This window comes from Anolis sagrei, chromosome 1 (genome assembly GCF_037176765.1).
Source record: "Anolis sagrei isolate rAnoSag1 chromosome 1, rAnoSag1.mat, whole genome shotgun sequence".
Taxonomy (NCBI): Eukaryota; Metazoa; Chordata; class Lepidosauria; order Squamata; family Dactyloidae; genus Anolis; species Anolis sagrei.
Genome location: NC_090021.1, coordinates 241,179,342 through 241,198,075, shown reverse-complemented (window position 1 = coordinate 241,198,075; position 18,734 = coordinate 241,179,342). Strand labels below are relative to the sequence as shown.

General features: G+C 44.7%; 1 protein-coding gene across 1 annotated transcript in view; it reads right to left on the bottom strand.

The window, feature by feature from the left end:
* CRACR2B (calcium release activated channel regulator 2B) overlaps nt 1-11,356 on the bottom strand; it is a 58,863-nt gene extending 47,507 nt beyond the window's left edge. The window contains 1 exon segment of the mRNA XM_067462591.1: nt 11,109-11,356. The gene's annotated coding sequence lies outside the window, so the exon portion shown is untranslated.
* Nucleotides 11,357-18,734: the final 7,378 nt, after the last annotated feature.

Here is an 18,734-nt window from a genome sequence, read left to right as displayed (position 1 = left end):
GAGCTTTACCCTGCCATTTTCATCCTCCATGTTTCCATAAGAGAGCATGAGAATATAAACAATTTCTAACAGAGTTCTCAACACTCTCACAAGTACAACAATTCCTTGATTTCTCCATAGCAAGTGTTTGCAATGGTTATTAGTATTAGCATTAATCCTTTTTAAAAAGCATTGGGGAAAACAGAAACTGTAAAAACAAATAAGCATATAAGGCTGTGTTGATAGTCAGACCAGTCCATTCAGCAGGTTAGGACTTGTTCCAGTCAGTAGCAGCAGATCAGGACCTGAGCCTGGAGACTTTCTACGTGGAGCCTTTCACTGATATTGCCAGTGACTGTGTCTGAGAACCTCTCTTTGTAAAACATACATTCTGCTACACAACATTTTACTGTCCAGTTGCAGCACAACAACATTTGAAATTGGCCATATTTCCTTCCATGTACCAGAAAACCATCTGATTGGGGGGGGGGGGGGGGGTGCTTATAATAGTGACGGTATCTGGCCCAATTAGGGGACTTGTTGGTTTCTTCCCCTACTTTCTATACCACCCAGCTTGACTAAGCGTGCTGGAGAACCTTCTAAACCTACCCTCCTGAAAGTGTGATGTTACAGGCGATTCTTCAAAAGCGTTGTAGCTCTGCTGTGGATTTTGCTTTTTCAATGTGATTTTTTTTTTTGTCGTGTCAGGAGCGACTTGAAAAACTGCAAGTCACTTCTGGTGTGAAAGAATTGGCCGTCTGCAAGGACATTGCCCCAGGGGACGCCCAGATGTTTTGATGTTTTTACTATCCTTGTGGGAGGCTTCTCTCATGTCTCCGCATGGAGAGCTGGAGCTGACAGAGGGAACTCATCCGTGCTCTCCCCGGATTTGAACCTGCAACCTGTCGGTCTTCAGACCTGCCAGCACAGGGGTTTAACCCACTGCGCCACCAGGGGGCTCCTTCTCAATGTGATTAAGATACTTCATGATTTATTGGCATGGAGAGATGTTGCTATCTTCCCCAAATGCTCCAAAACAAGATACTCTTTAGAGACATTACATAACATGGATGGGAGGAAGCTGAAATATAAACTTTAAGCAATAAAATCTTACTTCAAAAATTCTCGACACAGCCACACCCCAATATGACCACCACACCTATTCCCAAGTACATCCATGGGAATGTGCCATTTCACAATTCTTTTCCACCTATCATTCCTTTATGTCCTTGGGTGTGGGAGGAAAGGGAATTGCTACAACAGATGGTAAATGGAGAAAAGCTGCAAGGGACAGCCAGCACCAGAACAACCAAATGCCCTCGTCCAAGTCAGACTGAAGGAAACCAAAGAAAATCCAAATGTGATGCTGTTAAAAAGACAAGGTTTTCAAATACCTGCAAACAAGTAGCATAGGACTGAGGCCAAGGTATTTTCCTGCCTGAGACAAACAAAAGGCGGCATGCTGTCCCATGTACCAAAGGTGACACTGATGATGGAACAGCACCATACATTAAACCTGAATGCAGCAGGATGCCTTAGGAAGTGTATGGCAGTTCATATGGCACATTTCCCTATCCTCCAACACCTTGCTGCCTCCTCTCATCCTCTGCCACTGGATGTAAGTGTGCAGAACTCATGCCAACAGCCAGAATCGCATATGCGTGCATAATCCAAAACCCATTTGGACACATAGCATGCACAAGGACCTTCTGTACGAATATTTTTCCTGTGTACAATGGTTTGAAAAGGTGCACAGAAGCATTACCTTCACAATGGAGCAGATGTATTGCCAAAGGACTCCTGTATGGCCTGCTGCCTGCTGTCACTGTACAACTGGTACAGCACAGTTGTTTTCAAGTAAATGCAATTGGGGTTTGTAAGGATCCACACTCAATGTACTTTATCTTCAGTACACAAGATTACCCAGTGACAATGCACAGCTCACGCAAAGGCCATGTTCTAAGAACCACCAAGAACTCAGCAGATTGATGCAGTGATAAGATAAGGAGTGCTTAATGAGGTAGAAACAATTATGTCGACACGTATTTGTAGTTGGCCTCCAGTTGCACGCGTCAGACTCAAATCTAACTATTGTGATGTCTGCAGCCATTTTCCCCTTTCTTTTCAAAATATATCTAAAACGTAAGCTTGAAAAAATTCTTATGGTAAAGTTGTTAACCAACTATATAATTTTCAACAACATATACAAAAATATCCTCTAGGACAGTAGTTCTCAACCTGCCTAATTCTGCAACCCCTTAATACAGTTCATCATGTTTGGCGACCCCCAACCATAACTTTATTTTCATTGCTACTTCATAATTGTAATTTTGCTACTGTTATGAATCGTAATGTAAATATTATATATTTTCATTCACTAGACCAAATTTGGCACAAATACCCAATACGCACAAATTTGAATATTGGTGGGGTTGGGGGATTTTTTTTTTCATTTGAGAGTTGTAGTTAGTGGGATTTATAGTTAACCTACAATCAAAGAGCATTCTGAACTCCATCAACAATGGAATTGAACCAAACTTGGCATACAGAACTCCCATGACCAATAGAAAATACTTGAAGCATTTGGCGGGCATTGACCTTGAGTTTGGGAGTTGTCGTTCACCTTTATCCAGAGAGCACTGTGGACTCAAACAATGATAGATCTGGACTAAACTTGGCACTGATACTCAATATGCCCAAATGTGAACACTGGTGGAGTTTGGGGGAAATAGAGCTTGGCATTTAGGAGTGGTAGTTGCTGAGATTTAAAGTTCACCTACAATCAAAGAGCATTCTGAACCCCACCAATGATAGAATTGGGCCAAACCTCCCACACAGAACCCCCATCCATTGCAGGGACTCACTGGCGTGAGCCTCCCTCCACCCTCCCATGCTCTCCCTCGCCAGCATTAGCAACAAGCTGCCATATGCTAAGCATGGCTGCTCTCCCCTTCCCATTTGGAGTCTCAGAAACAGCCCTCCCCTTAGCTGCGAGGCTGGCCAATTGCAGCAGAGGAGGGCTTTTGGTGGGAGGATTCGCCATCTGTTTCCAAAAAGGAAGAGGACAGGCAGAGAGATCTTCAGCCTTCTCTGCCAAAAGGGTTCCTAAGACCATCAGAAATATATATGTTCTGGTGGTCTTTGGAGACCCCTTTGAAACCCCCTCATGACCCCCCCCCCCCCCGGGGTTCCAACCCCCTGGTTGAGAAATACTGCTCTAGGAAACTAAGTGGTTGTTAACATAGAAAAAATAGGGTTCAGAATTACTTAGAGAGCCTCTGCCACAGAGAAGAGAGTGTTGAAGTCTCCCCTTCTTGAATGTTTCTCTTAAGTCAGAACACTTGAATGAGTAAGTACATTTGAATTCAGTGAGCAGAGACAAATGAAACTAGATTTTATGTGGAACCGAAAATGATTCTGCACAGTTTCTACAGGGCATGAGGTGAAATTTTCTCTGCATTGTAAATATCAATACTTACTTCTTCCAAAATGAGCATGAAACACTGCTTCCCTGGTATTCTCTCCCGAATGTCTATATTGGTTGAAAGAAATTTGCATACAGGACACTGGGATGCACATGGAAGCTGTTTCCAACACATCACAAAAACCTCAATTATAATTTATTTATTTATTTAGAACTTTATATACCGGTCTTCTCACCTCTGCTTTCCCCATCCAACCATTATCCGTCACTATTTTTTGTTTTCTTTTTGTTTTCTTTTTTGTCGTGTCAGAATCAACTTGAGAAACTGCAAGTCACTTCTGGTGTGAGAGAATTGGCCGTCTGCAAGGACATTGCCCAGGGGATGCCCGGATGTTTTGATGTGTTACCATCCTTGTGGGAGGCTTCTCTCTTGTCCCCGCATGAGGAGCTGGAGCTGTTAGAGGGAGCTCATCCGCGCTCTCCCCGGATTCAAACCTGTGACTTGGTCTTCAGGCCTGCCGGCACAGGGGTTTAACCCACTGCACCACCAGGGGCCCCACTAACTCTATGGAGAAGCCACAACAGTTCTATTTAAAGCCAATCTGGCCTAAACCCATTGAAATGAATAGTTTTAAATACATTGGCCTTTATGCTGGGTTGATGCCTAAATGTTATTTACAGTTCTGTTAATGCTGCAAACCCAAACATTCCTTCCAGGAATTACATGTCATTGAACAAATAATTATTTCTATCGCATTCAACTGTTTTTGGTTCGCTTCTGACACGATAAATAAATAATATTTCTATCGCATTCTTCATCTTCCATATCTAGAGCACTGAAAGTTGGTGTCTTCAAACCTGGGGCAAAAGAACAACATTGTCCCAAAGAGCAAGCTTTTCTATTATAAGGGAGACATTTAAACAGAATTCTTATGAACTTGCAAGAAACCTGCTTCAGGAACACAAGAGAAATCAATAGTAATTTCTCTTAATTCTGGCACTTGGGAGATCAAAGCATAATTTTAGCAATAATAAATTGTAAACATAAAGTTCTCTGCCCTTTTATGCTTGAAACAGCCACTTCACCCCACTGTCTGGAGCTCCTGGTGCCACAATGGGTTAAACTCTTGTGTCGCAGGACTGCTGATCAAAAGGTCAGCAGTTCAAATCAAGTGAGCTTCTGTCCGTCAGCTCAAGCCTCTCATGCGGGGACATGATAGAAGACTCCCACAGGATGGTAAAACATCCAGGCATCCCCTGCGCAACGTCCTTGCAGACTGCCAATTCTCTCACACCAAAAAGCGACTTGCAGTTTCTCAAGTCACTCCTCTGTCTGCTCTGCGTCTGATACAGGGGTCTTCAAACTGTGCTCTGGGGAACCTTTGGGGCTCTGCAAGTAATAGGTAGGGGCTCTGAAGTGCCACACTGCTTCTCACCTCCTCCTCTTTCTGCCTCCTGAGATATGCAGGAAAATTAAAGTTTTGAGGTACTAGAAACAGTGCACTCCTATGGCACAGACCCTTTCTTCCCCCGCCTGCCTTGCTGCTCAGAGTCTTTTCTTTGCCAGCCAGACCCTTTCCCTCCCTCCCCTGGATTTCTATTATTATTATTATTATTATTATTATTATTATTATTATTATTATTACAAAGGCTTGGATGGCCATCTGTAGAGAGTGCTTTGATTGTCCTTTTCCTGCATGGAAGAAGGGAGTTGGACTGGATGGCTCCTGGGGTCTTCCACAGAAATACTGTTAAGTTTATATTGGTTAAAATTGTTCTTCATTTTAAACATTGTATTGTTATTACTTTATTTCCTTTTTCCTTTTTTTCTTTTTTGCACTGTGTGAATTAGGTCACACAAACGCTCTCCATCCATCTGCCATTAATATGGCCCATGTCTGATATATATATATATATACACACACACACATAATATACTAGCCGTCTCCTGCTGCGCGTTGCTGCAGCCCTCTGTATATGTGTTTTCTGTGTATATATGTATGTATATATTTGTGTATATTTGTGGTTTTGCGCATACATTGTAATGTATTTATTTCTTATTATTATGCATTTTAAGTCCCTCCCACTGTGTTTTTTATGAGTGATGGTCACTCGTTGCCCTGATAGGTGTATTGTATCCAAATTTGGTGTTAATTGGTTCAGTGGTTTTGGAGTTATGTTAATCCCACAAACGAACATTACATTTTTATTTATATAGACTAGTCGTCCCCTGCCACAAGTTGCTGTCGCCCAGTCTGTATATATGTGTTTTGTGTGGGTGTATGTGTGTGTATATTTTTGAGTATATGTGTATATAGTGTGTTTGCATGTATATGTGTGTGTGTGTTTGCGTATGTATGTGTGTGTGTAAATATATGGTATATTTATTGTTTTTGCTTTTTACGTCTCTTCTGCTGTGTTTTTCAGTGTTTTTATGAATGATGGTCACTCACTGGCCTGATAAGTGTATTATGTCCAAATTTGGTGTCAATCCGTCCAGTGGTTTTTGAGTTATGTTAATCCCACAAACGAACGTTACATTTTTATTTATATAGATAATATAATATATGAACATTTATTGGGGTTCCAAAAGAAACTTTTTCTTTAAAAGGGGCTCCACTGCTGAAAAAGTATGAGAACCCCTGGTCTAAATTTGAGGCCTAAGAATGATCCTCTGCTCTGTCTGTCCCACTAGGGTGAAGCTAGAGGTGGATGCCTGAACGGTTTCAGCCTTCTCCTTCATTGGAGCACATAAAATAGAATGGGATATCCATATATGAGTGGTACTTTCACAGTGGATGCTAGTGGAGTTTGGACTAGATGACTCTTAGGAAACGGCCTTTATGAGCTTGTGATTCTGTGTTACAAAGGTGATGTTATACGTAGCCCTATCTGGTGATGGTACACTAAGCTTCACCCACAGTTGCACCATTCGAATTAGAAACACCAAACCTAACACAGTGTGTATCTGTATATATTCATACACACAGAGAGAGAGACACCTTTTAAAGGCAGTGCTCACAACCTAAAAGTCCTCCTTCTTGCCCTAAGGATCAAAGAAGAAGGGCCAGACCCTGAGATTTGGGACCTCTGATTACTATCCTCAAACTCATCCAAATCAATGGAGACTTAATGTTCATCCGGTGAGGATGCAATTGCAAGCAAATACATATTTTTGCAGAACACTTGCCTCTGGGAAATTTGGCTCTCTTTCCTATACCACGAGGGCTGACCTTTATAATCTATTCATCTTATCTAAGTGCAGATAATAAACAGATCTAGATCTACATTTTGTATTTGCTCATCCCACCCATCTGGAATCATGAATCTTAGCTACCCTTAGTCCTCTAAGGTATTTCCTGATACCAAACAATAAACCATTGGGACAGAACTGAAGACAAGAAATTTACTTTTTTTAAAAGACTTCAATAGAATTATAGAACCAGAAAAGATCACAAGGGCCATATAATCCAGATTCCTGCCATGAAGGATCACACAATCAAAGCAGTACAGGAATTCACAAAGTTATACTCGAAAAAAATTGTATTATTACCACCTCTTCTATATGAAGGGTAGTACTCATAGGACCCTCCAGATAACACTGGACTGCATGTTCCAACATTTATAATTTTTTATTTTTTATTTATTTTGTGTATTTGCATTCCGTCCTTCTCACCCCCAGAAGGGGGACTCAGGGCAGCTTCACAATAGGCATGCATTCAATTCCAACAATATTAATAAATGATAAAAGCAATTAAAACATAAAATTACTAAAACATTATTTAAATCACACAGGCTTGAAATCACAGTCCAGGTCAGTCCATTGTCATTCACACAAATTGTGCCTCATTCTAAATTGCTGCCTCTACTGTTCAAACACTTGGTCCCATAACCAGGTTTTGAGTTTCATTCTAAAGGACAAGAGGGCAGGGGCCAATCTAATGTCACTGGGTAGAGAGTTCCACAGGTGAGAGGCTACCACTGAGAAGGCCCTGTCTCTCATCTCCAGCAGTCGTGCTTGCGAGGATGGTGGGACTGAGAGCAGGGCCTCTCCCGTCAATCTTAGACTTCGCGATGGTTCATAGCAGGAGATACATTCAGACAGGTAAGTGGGCCAGAACTGTTCAGGGTTTTATAGGCCAAAGCCAGCACTTTGAATTGTGCTCGGTAATAGATTGGCAACTAGTGGAGCTGCCGCAGCTGAGGGGTTGTATGCTCTCTGCATGCTGCTCTGGTGAGCAAACTGGTTGCCGTCTATTGGACCAGTTAGAGCTTCTGAAAAGTCTTCAAAGGCAACCTACGTAGAGTACAATGCAGTAATCTACTCAGGATATAACGAGAGCGTGGACCACCATGGCCAAGTCTGATGTCCCACGGTATAGGCACAACTGGCGCACAAGTTTTATTTGTGCAAAAGCTCCCCTAGCCACCGCTGAGACCTGGGGTTCCAGGCTCAGCAATGAATCTAGGATCACTCCCAAGCTGTGAACCTGTGTCTTCAATGGGAGTGTGACAAAATTACTGGTTATGCCGCCTAATGCTGGTGGTATTTGTAGTTCAACCTTAATTTAAAGTCCCATTCCCATTTTACAGCCAATACATTCATCATACTGTAAGATCTGTCCACAGCCTATTTACATAACACAAACCCAAGTGGCCTGTTTGGATTGTTGTGCTGAATTTGCCACCAGGAATCCTGGACTCAAGTCTGCACCTGTCAAAGGTACTATTTTTCCCCCATTGACAATATTATAGCCACCATGTTGCCACTGTTGCCTTCATCTGTAATAACAATAAATAGTTGTTATGAACCTTCAAGTTGTTTCTTATTTATGGCAACTAAGACAAACCTATCATGGGGTTATGAATTGCTTGTGTGAATATGTATTGATTTACGTTGTTTTAAAGTAATGTTTTGCTTATACATTATGCACTTTTAACTGATGATAAAAGAAGATTAAGGTTTCCCCTTGACATTAAGTCTCATTATGTTCAACTCTGGGGGTTGGTGTTCATCTCCATTTCTAAGCCAAAGAGCTGGACTTGTCCGTAAACACCTCCAAGGTCATGTGGCAGGCATGACTGCATGGAGCGCTGTTACCTTCCCGCCGGAGTGGTACCTATTGATCTACTCACATCTGTATAACTGCTAGATTGAGAGAAGCTGGGGCTAACAGCAAGAGCTCACCCTGCTCCCTGGATTCGAACCGCCAACCTTTCGGTCAGCAAGATCAGCAGTTTAACCCACTGTGCTACTGGAGGTTCCTAACTGATGATATCTATTGCATTAATATATCATTGTTCCAGGGGGAGAGGTGGGTGAGAAATAATAATCATAACGTTGGGCAATACACATTCTAGTGTCTCAAATGTTAACACTGTTTCTGGGTATATATGACCCACTGATTCCAAAAATAGCACCAATTTTCCCCTATCAGCTCTAATATTCTCGATACAGGACACTGGCTATATACCAGTTGCCATCTGCTCACCTACAGAAAATCATGCAAACCATATCTAAGGCCCCTTCCACACAGCAGAATAAAATCCCACATTATCTGCTTTGAACTGGAATATATGGCCGTGTGAACTCAGATAACCCAGTTCAAAGCAGATCTTTTTTAATGTTCCACCTGAACATTAGGAAGAACTTCTTGATTGTGAGAACTGTTCAGCAGTGGAACTCTCTGCCCCAGAGTGTGGCGGAGGCTCCTTCTTTGGAGGCTTTTAAGCAGAGGCTGGATGGCCTTCTGTAAGAATGAATGACAGAGCTTTCCCCACTAGAGCAGGCATGGGCAAACTTTGGCCCTCCAGGTGTTTTGGACTTCCACTCCCACAATTGCGGGAGTGGAAGTCCAAAACACCTGGAGGGCCAAAGTTTGCCTATGTCTGCACTAGAGTTTCAAGCGATGGAGAGAAAGTGCCTCTCTTAAGTTTCTGCCTGTGGCACAGCTGCTAAGGCAGTGGTTCTCAACCTTCCTAATGCCACAACCCCTTAATACAGTTCCTCATGTTGTGGTGACCCCCAACCACAAAATTATTTTTGTTGCTACTTCATAACTGTAACTTTGCTACTGTTATGAATCGTAATGTAAATATGTTATGCAGGATGTATTTTCATTCATTGGACCAAATTTGGCACAAATACCCAATACGCCCAGGGGTTGGGGGGGGGGGGGAGGGAGAGAACTGGGGGTGTTTTGGGGTTTTTTTTCATTTGGGAGTTGTAGTTGCTGGGATTTATAGTTCACCTACAACCAAAAAGCATTCTGAGCTCCACCAATGATGGAATTGAACCAGATTTGGCACACAGAACTCCCATGACCAACAAAAAATACTTGAAGGGTTTAGTGGGCATTGGCATTGAGTTTTGGAGTTGTAGTTCACCTACATGCAGAGAGCACTGTGGACTCAAACAGTGATGCGTCTGGACCAAACTTGACACGAATACTCAATACACCCAAATGTGAGCACTGGGAGAGAACTTGACCTTGACATTTGGGAGTTGTAGTTGCTGGGATTTATAGTTCACCTAAAAACAAAGAGCATTCTGAACCCCAGCAATTATAGAATTGCCCAAAACTTCTCACACAGAACCCCCATGACCAACAGAAAATACTGTATGTTCTTATAGTCTTTGGTGACCCGTCTGAGATCCCCTCATGACCCCCTCTCCCAGGGGTCCCAACCCCCAGGTTGGGAAGCACTGTGCTAACTCACAGGAAAGAAATGCTTTAAGAGTTGGCAGTGACACAATGGATCCCGCCTGCTCCTGTCTTTGGGACTGTCAGCACCTGCTGCTCCTTCGCCTTTCGGAGGAGGCAGCCAAGCAAACACTGCCAAAGCCCAGCAAGTGACACGTTTCTCACCAGGCCTCCCTCCCTCCCTCCACACCAGGAACAGACTCCTCTGCCAAGTCCCCAGGACTCAGGCTGCCCTGGAAGGCCAAGTCCAGGCACAGGGCCCAAGAGGAGGAGGAGGAGAACAGCAGGTTCAAACCCACCTTGTTTTCTGCTGCCCTGGAGACTTGAACGTGGAGCAATGGCTTCAAACCACAAGAAAGGCGATTCCGCCTGAACATGAGGAAGAACTTCATAACTCTGAGAGCTGTTCAGCAGTGGAACTCTCTGTTCTGGAGTGTGGTGGAAGCGCCTTAGAATCAGAGAAGCATAGAGTTGGAAGAGACCTCATGGACCATCCAGGCCAAGAAGCAGGAAAACCTGGGTTGTTGTAGGTTTTTCAGGCTAGATGGCCATGTTCTCAAAGCATTCTCTCCTGACGTTTTGCCTCCATCTATGGCATTCATCCTCAGAGGTTGTGAGGTGGATGCGCAGGAAAATCGCCTTCAAAGCCTTCTTTGGAGGTTTTCAAACAGAGGCTAGATGGCCATCTGTCGGGGGTGCTTTGAATGCGATTTTCCTGTTTCTTGGCAGGGGTTTGGACTGGATGGCCCACAAGGTCTCTTCCAACTCTGTGATTTCCCCCAAGGCCAGCCTGACGTCTCCACCGCTGGAACTTCTACCTGTTCTCACTCAAGTTCAGGAAAAGTTGGGGCTGAAGCGAAAGCTTTGTACACGAGCACGAAGAAGCGAGATAGAATACGTCACTGAAAGCGCAGGAGTCCCCTGCTCGCGGAGGGACCCCAAGAAGGCATGCCAATGGCTGCACTTCGGACATTCCTTCGGGCGCCTTCCTTTCCACTTACCTGCGCCGTGGGGGAAGCAAAAAAACCTGGAGGCAAGGCTTTAGGTGGGAAACCCTTCGGCCGCGCGTGACGGAGCGAGGCCCAAGCTGCCGGTCTCGGCGTTTCCCTTCGCGGAGGAGGAGGGGGGGGTCTGCTTGGCGCGTGGCCAGGAGGCGCGCGGGACCGGGGCGCCTGGGGCAGGGCAAGGAGGGGCCGCGCGCCCCGCCCGGAAACGCCGCCAAGCAGCCTCTGGAAAGGATAGGAAAGGAAAGGAAAGGAAAGGAAAGGAAAGGAAAGGAAAGGAAAGGAAAGGAAAGGAAAGGAAAGGAAAGGAAAGGAAAGGAAAGGAAAGGAAAGGAAAGGACCAGCCACGATTTGAGCCCTCTTCCTCCCTTGGCCAGGAGCGCGACAGGTGGAGGAGGAGGAGGAGGAGAAAAAGGAGGAGGAGGAGATGAGGAAGCCAATCCCAGAGAAAGGCTGGCCGTGCGCGCGCCTCCCTCCAGGAAAGGCCTTTCAAGTCTCCCGCGCGCGCTCCCTGTTCCCAGTGCAAATCTCAAGAGGAAGAAGGGAGGAGGAGGGAGGGAGAGGGGCATCTCCCCGCGCTTCCCAGCTGGTTTGGATGTCGACACCAACTTGGCCAACACTTGGGCATTCCCGGAGCCGATGTCCCCAAAGTTTGAGAAACGCCGTTGCAGTTTCACTCCACTTTCCCCGCCATCAGGGCTCAATGCTAGGGAATCGACAGCAGTAGGAGTGGCAAAGATCTTGGGAGTTCTCGTGGACAACAAGTGAAACATAAGCCAACAATGTCATATAGCGGCAAAAAAAAAGGGGGGGGGGGGGTTGGCCTGCGTCAATAGAAGTCTAGTGTCTAGATCCAGGGAAGTCATGCTACCCCTCTTTTTTGCCTTGGTCAGACCACACCTGGAATACTGTGTCTAATTCTGGGTGACACAATTGAAGGGAGATGTTGACAAGCTGGAATGTGTCCAGAGGAGGGCGACTAAAATGAGCAAGGATCTGGAGAACAAGCCCTATGAGGAGCGGCTTAAAGAACTGGGCATGTTCAACCTGCAGAAGAGAAGGCTGAGAGGAGACATGATAGCCATGTATGTGAGGTGGTCATAGGGAGGTGGGAGAAAGCTTGTTTCCTGCTGCCCTGGAGACTACGACGCGGAACAATGGCCTCAAACTCCAGGAAAGGAGGTTCCACCTGAACTTCCTAACTGTGAGAACTGTTCAGTAGTGGAACTCTCTGCTTCTTCTTTGGAGGCTTTTAAGCAGAGGCTGGATGGCCTTCTGCGGGGGGGGGGGGGTGTGCTTTGAATACGATTTGCAGTGGAACTCTCTCTCAACCCCGGAGTGCGGTGGAGGCTCTTTCTTTGGAGGCTGGATGGCTACCTGTCGGTGGTGCTTTGAATGGGATTTTCCTGCTTCTTGGCAGAGGGTTGGACTGGGTGGCCCACGAGGTCTCTTCCAACTCTGTGATTCTCTGAATCCTGGGGTTTGTCCACTGGAAAGGCACCATCCCTCTTTGGCAGAGAAAGCTGCAGACCTTGCGAAACTACAGCTCCCGGGAGTCTCTAGTACCGAGCTCTGACAGATCAAGCGATGCCAGGCATAGGCTCTCTTTCTCCGCCAGAGAGAGTGCGGAAGGAGTGCTTGCCCTCCTCGGAGCCGCCTACGTCCGCGGCAGGGCTTTTCCCATCCCGGGGCGGAGGGCCGAAGGCACGGGCCAAGTTGCCTCCGGGGAAGGCCTCCCTCCCACTGGCGCGCCTCCCACGCCCCGAGCCATCCCCCCGGGATGCCTCCCTGTGCGCCCGCCCGCCCAGGGTGGCCCAAAGCACGCTGCCCCGGATTCACCCTGCAGTTGGGCAACACTCTCACCATTCCCATCCTATGGGATCATGGGAATGGTAATTCGCCTTCACTGCCAAAGAGGGGCGGTGCCTCTCGAAACTATACCCCCCAAGAAATCCATGGAATACATCCAGGCATATATTCTGCAGTGTCCATTCATCCATCCTAGAACTGCTCCCAACGTGGGAGGCATCTCCACCAGTCCTGGGCAAACTTGGGGCCTCCCTCCAGGTGTTTGGGACCTCAACTCCCACCATTCCTAACAGCTCCAGGCCCCTTGCTTTCTTTCCTTTCCTTTCCACTTAAGCTGCTGAGGGGGGAAAGGAAAGGGCCTGAGGCTGTTAGGAATGGTGGGAGCGGAAATCCAAAACACCTGAAGGAAGGGCCCAAGTTTGCCCAGGCCAGATCTACATTATATAAGGCAGGGGTCCTCAAACTAAAGCCTGAGAGCCAGATAAGGCCCCTCAAGGTCATTTACCCGGCCCTTGCTAAGGGGCAACCTAAGTCTGAAAGGACTTGAAAGCGCACAACAACCACAATCCTATCTCATAGGCCAAAAGCAGGCCCACACTTTCCATTGGAATACTAACAAGTTTATATTTGTTAAAATTGTTCTTCATTTTAATTATTGTATTGTTTTTAGGGGGGGGGTTGCACTGCAAATAAGATATGTGCAGTGTGCATAGGAATTTATTCATGTTTTTTTCAAATTATAATCCGGCCCTCCAACAGTTTGAGGGAATGTGACCTGGCCCTCTGTTGAAAAAGTTTGAGGACCCCTGATATAAGGTATGCATTGGCACAGTGTGAACTGCTCTTTGTCAATATGATGGCATTCTGGGGGTTGTAATTCAATGTGATGGGATTCTGCGGGTTGTAGTTTCTGGCAGAGAAGGCTAAAGCCCTTGTAAAAATTCAGCTCCCAGGATTCATTAGCATTGAGCCATTCATTTCACAGTGTAGACCAGGCATTGGCAAACTTTGGCCTTCCCTCCAGGTGTTTTGGACTTCAACTGTCACCATTCCTAACTGCCTCAGGCCTCTTCCTTTTCCTTTCCTTTTCCACTTAAGCAGCTGAGGGCAGAAAGGAAAGGGCCCCAAGGCTGTTAGGAATGGTGGGAGCTGAAGTCCAAAACACATGGAATGAAGGCCAAAGATTGCCATGCCTGATGTAGATGCACTCTTGGATTAGGATGGAGATCCACCTCCTTTGCAGTGGATCTAGCACCCAAAGCAAGGCAAATCCTTTTAGCCCAAGAGGCAGAAAGTTCCTGCAACCCTTCTCTAAACTCCAATAACAGCCATGGGACAGTGGCATTCCCGGGTGGGTGGTAACACCTAATGTCACCCATAGGCCTCCTTCCAGACCAGACCAGACCAGACCACAGTATTGTAGCAAAAATACAAATAATAATAATAATCACGAAGCAACAAAAGCAACATCCTGTTCTTGTTACGCATGCAAATGAAGCCACTTGATTCTGAGTATCATTAGGTAATAAAGACTGCTCGAACTAACCACATATGCATTAAGTAAAGGTAAAGTTTTCCCCTTGATGTCAAGTCTAGTCATGTCCATCTCTGGGGGGTGGTGCTAATCTTTATTTCTAAGCCAAAGAGCTGGCATTGTCTGTAGACACCTCCAAGGTCATGTGGTCGGCATGATTGCATGGAGCGCCGTTACCTTCCCTCTGGAGCAGTTCCTATTTATCTATTCACATTTGCATGTTTTCGAACTGCTAGGTTGGCAGAAGCTGGGCCTAACAGCAGGAGCTCACCTGGATTTGAGCCACCAACCTTTCGGTCAGCAAGTTCAGCAGCTCAGCAGTTTAACCTGCTGTGCCACCAGGGGGCCCTATGCATTAGAAGGTTTAAAAAAGAGAATTAGCACAAAGCTTAGCCTTGTAGGTGGATTCATACAGTACATGACCTTCCAGAAAAATCATTTTGTGGTTTTGTTTTATTTTAAAACAATACATATAGAATAAAAGAATCATGGAATTGGAAGAGACCTCATGGGCCATCCAATCCAACCCCCTGCCAAGAAGCAGGAATACTGCATTCAAAGCACCCCTGACAGATGGCCAGACAGTCTCTGTATATCTCATGAAGCACTGGACAAATTTTTTTATAGGCAGTCATGTTGGTGTCACCTGCTCTAATGGTGTCACCCAATGTGATTTGTACACCTTGCACTCCCCACAGTCATGTCACTGCCATTGGTGCTCTTTCTACAAAATGCCTGAAGTGGCTGCCTAACTCTACTTTTTTCCTTGAAGTTTTTAATCTTCTAAACTAAGCATGGGCAAACTTCAGCCCTCCAGGTGTTTTGGACTTTGACTCCCACAATTCCTAACAGTCTACTGCAATTGTGGGAGTTGAAGTCCAAAACACCTTGAGGGCCAAAGTTTGCCCATGCCTACTCTAAACTATTAATGATTTGTTCAAAATAACTACTACGAAAGCTGCAACAAAAACATGAAACTGTAAGAACCAACAAATGATAATTTATTTCCAAATATTTATATATTTTTAAACATTCTCCATAAATTTCAGCATGATTGCAGTTGACAGCACTGAATACAGTCTATCATACACAGATATAAAAAAACCGAGTGAGTAATGGCGCTGTATGTAGGATTTCATTTTGATTCCTCCAGAAAGTTCTGAAAATTCAAAGTGGAAAGGATCCTGTATTATGCCTACAAGCATCATTATATGCAAATGGAGAATGAAATTTTAATGTGCTGCCAGTTATTCATGAGAGTGGCCTAAATTGCCTTATCTATTATCTATCTATCTATCTATCTATCTATCTATCTATCTATCTATCTACTTGAGTACCCCGTCCTTCTCACCCCCTGAGGGTGACTCAGGGCAGCTTCACAACACTGGGACTGTGGCACAGCTGTCTGAGTGTCACCTGCATTAAGATCACTTCTGATCACAAGGTCATGAGTTCGAAGCCAGCCCGGGTTGGAGTGAGCTTCTGAACCAATTGTGTAGCTTGTTGTCGACTTTTGCAACCTGAAATACAGTTGCATCTGTCAAGTAGGAAAATTAGGTACCACCTATGTGTGGGGAGGCTAATTTAACAAAATTTACGAGGCCATAAAAAAGACTCCAGCAAAGCACTCCAGCAAAAAGCATGTGGGGAATGTGGAAGTACTTCATCAGTGTTGCAGATGGACAATGAAAGCGACAACTCCCCTGGCAGCCAGAAAAAAGTTAAATGCCTCTGACTGTTTGTCTCTATCTGTTGTGTGTGTTTGGCATTGAATGTTTGCCATATATGTGTTCTTTGTAATCCACCCTGAGTCCCCTGCGGGGTGAGAAGGGCGGAATATAAATACTGTAAATAAATAAAATAAACAGGCAACCAATAGCATCCATGTTTTAAATATCTCAAATATAACAACTGTGAAAAGCCATTTGCAGTGCTAAAACCTTTGGGTCAGTAATAGTTTTTATTCGGGGAGGCTTTTAAGGCTGACCATCTTTAAGAATGAGCCAGAGGATACTGTGTAGTGTTCTAATTATTTTAACTTTTTAATGGTGTTACGTAATTTTACCTGATTTGTTTTAACAATTCTAGGTTTAATGTGAGTAGATCAATAGGTACCTCTCCGGCAGGAAGGTAACAGCACTCCATGAAGTCATGCTGGCCAGATGACCTTGGAGGTGTCTACGAACAACGCTGGCTCTTCGGTTTAGAAATGGAGATGAGCACCAATCCCCTGAGTCAGACAAGACTGGACTTAATGTCAGGGGAAAACCTTTACCTAGGTTTAATTCTACCTCGATATGTATATGTTGTAGGTTTTAGATTGCATTTTTTTTAAAGTTAGGAGCCACTTTGAGTCTTGCCTAAGACAGGAAAGCAGCAGCAGGAGGAGGAGGATAATATGTGTGGATCAGAAGAGAAGCTTCATTGAAATTAATGGAATTTGAGTGTGATTTCCATACAATCCTTTTGCTAGCTAGGAGAGCCACTTCAAGGCTTCTTGTGCTCATTTTCTTTCTTTCTAGTGAACACACCTTGGAAATCAACACTCTAGATGTTTACCAAATTTTATAGGTTTTCAATTTTAGAAGAAAATGTACCCAGTTGGGAAATCTACAACTGCTCAAATCAGGATTACAATTTGTTCTGGAGTGGGAGTGAAAGGCAGCAATATGCCCAACAATGTTTCACAGATCCAAGCCTCACAAGTCATCTTTATTGGCTTTAATAGGATGGCTAGAGCATAGTTACATGGTCCATTACCAGAAGTCTTTTTTGACCTTGTTGTTTCATAACCCTGTATCCTTTAAAAATACAGAACACATGCTATCAACCTCCACCCCATAAGTTTTTCAGTAAAAGGATCTATTCTGGACTCTACCCTCTTACCACAAGACCTATGTCTTGCCAGCCTTCTCCTCCTCCATATATTTTCTAATCCATTTTGCTTCCCCTATTGGTAGGCCATGCCTGGTCCAGACTTCTTCAATGTTGACAAGACAGGGCTCATTTCTTTTTTATAGATCATTGCATATACCCCTTGATCCAGAGGCACTCCATCCTTGAATTACAAGTTAAAAGAAGGGATTTAACCCGGTGGTGCAGCAGGTTATACTGCTGAGCAGCTGAACATGCTGACTAGAAGATTGGCAGTTCAAATCCGGGGAACAGAGTGAGCTCCTGCTGTTAGCCCCAGCTTCTGCCAACCTAGCAGTTTGAAAACATGCAAATGTGAGATCAATAGGTACCACTCTGGTTGGAAGATAACGGTGCTCCATGCAGTCATGCTGGCTGCATGAACTTGGAGGCATCTAGGGACCACACCGGCTCTTTGGCTTAGAAATGGAGATGAGCACCACCCCCCAGTCGGACATGAACTAGACTTAATGTCAAAGAGAAACCTTTACCTTTTAAAAGGGATATTGGTGTTCCTGACTTTTTTTTTTTTGCAACCTACACACAAGACATTAGCAGATTTGTAATTAATGTGCTTCTAATATCATTTGTCAGCCATTTTTGCCTCCGTGTCTCCATTTTTGAAGCTGCCAGACTTGCTGTACAAGTGGTATATCTGGCAATGTGCTTGTTATGTTCTCCTGGTGATACGCTAATTTGAGGATGTGTTTCACGTTATTCAATTAAATGAATAGATTAATTGAGCCTCTGGAATAAGTTTTTTCTTTAGATTTGATGACCATCAGCTGAGTGATTGTGACAGTGGTGTGGGTGAAGGTGGGGCTAAGGGAAGATGTGGAGGAGGAAGAGAAGAAAGAATGCAGGGAGATGCCTTTGAATCTTTCTCTGAACAATAAAAGGACTATTGTGAGTACTTTGACCAACTTGCCTGCTTTTGCTTGAAGACTGTTATCCTGTGTTTATATTACCCACACGGCAGGAGAAAATCTTTAGATATGAATGTGAATGCTAATGCTTATGCCGTTCCTCTTCCAAAGAAAAAGAAACAAAAGGCCACAGCCTTCTGACATTCCAGTCCCATCATATCTCATTCTTGGCCATGCTGTTAGGGCGGATAGGAACCAGAGTTCAACATCTGATGACCCCCCAAGTGTCCCCAAAGCTCTAACAGAGCCTTATGATGCACTGCTGCAACACTATTTCTTGTGTTCAGCCAATGGATTTTGGTGGGTCAGCCACCTCTCCCTTCAGTTGTGGTTTCCCCCTAAATCTACTGCATGATCAAACACACATGATGCTGAGTAGGACACACCAGCTGACTCCAAGCCTGGAGGCACAAGTCAATAAAAGCCCACACAGCAATTCAA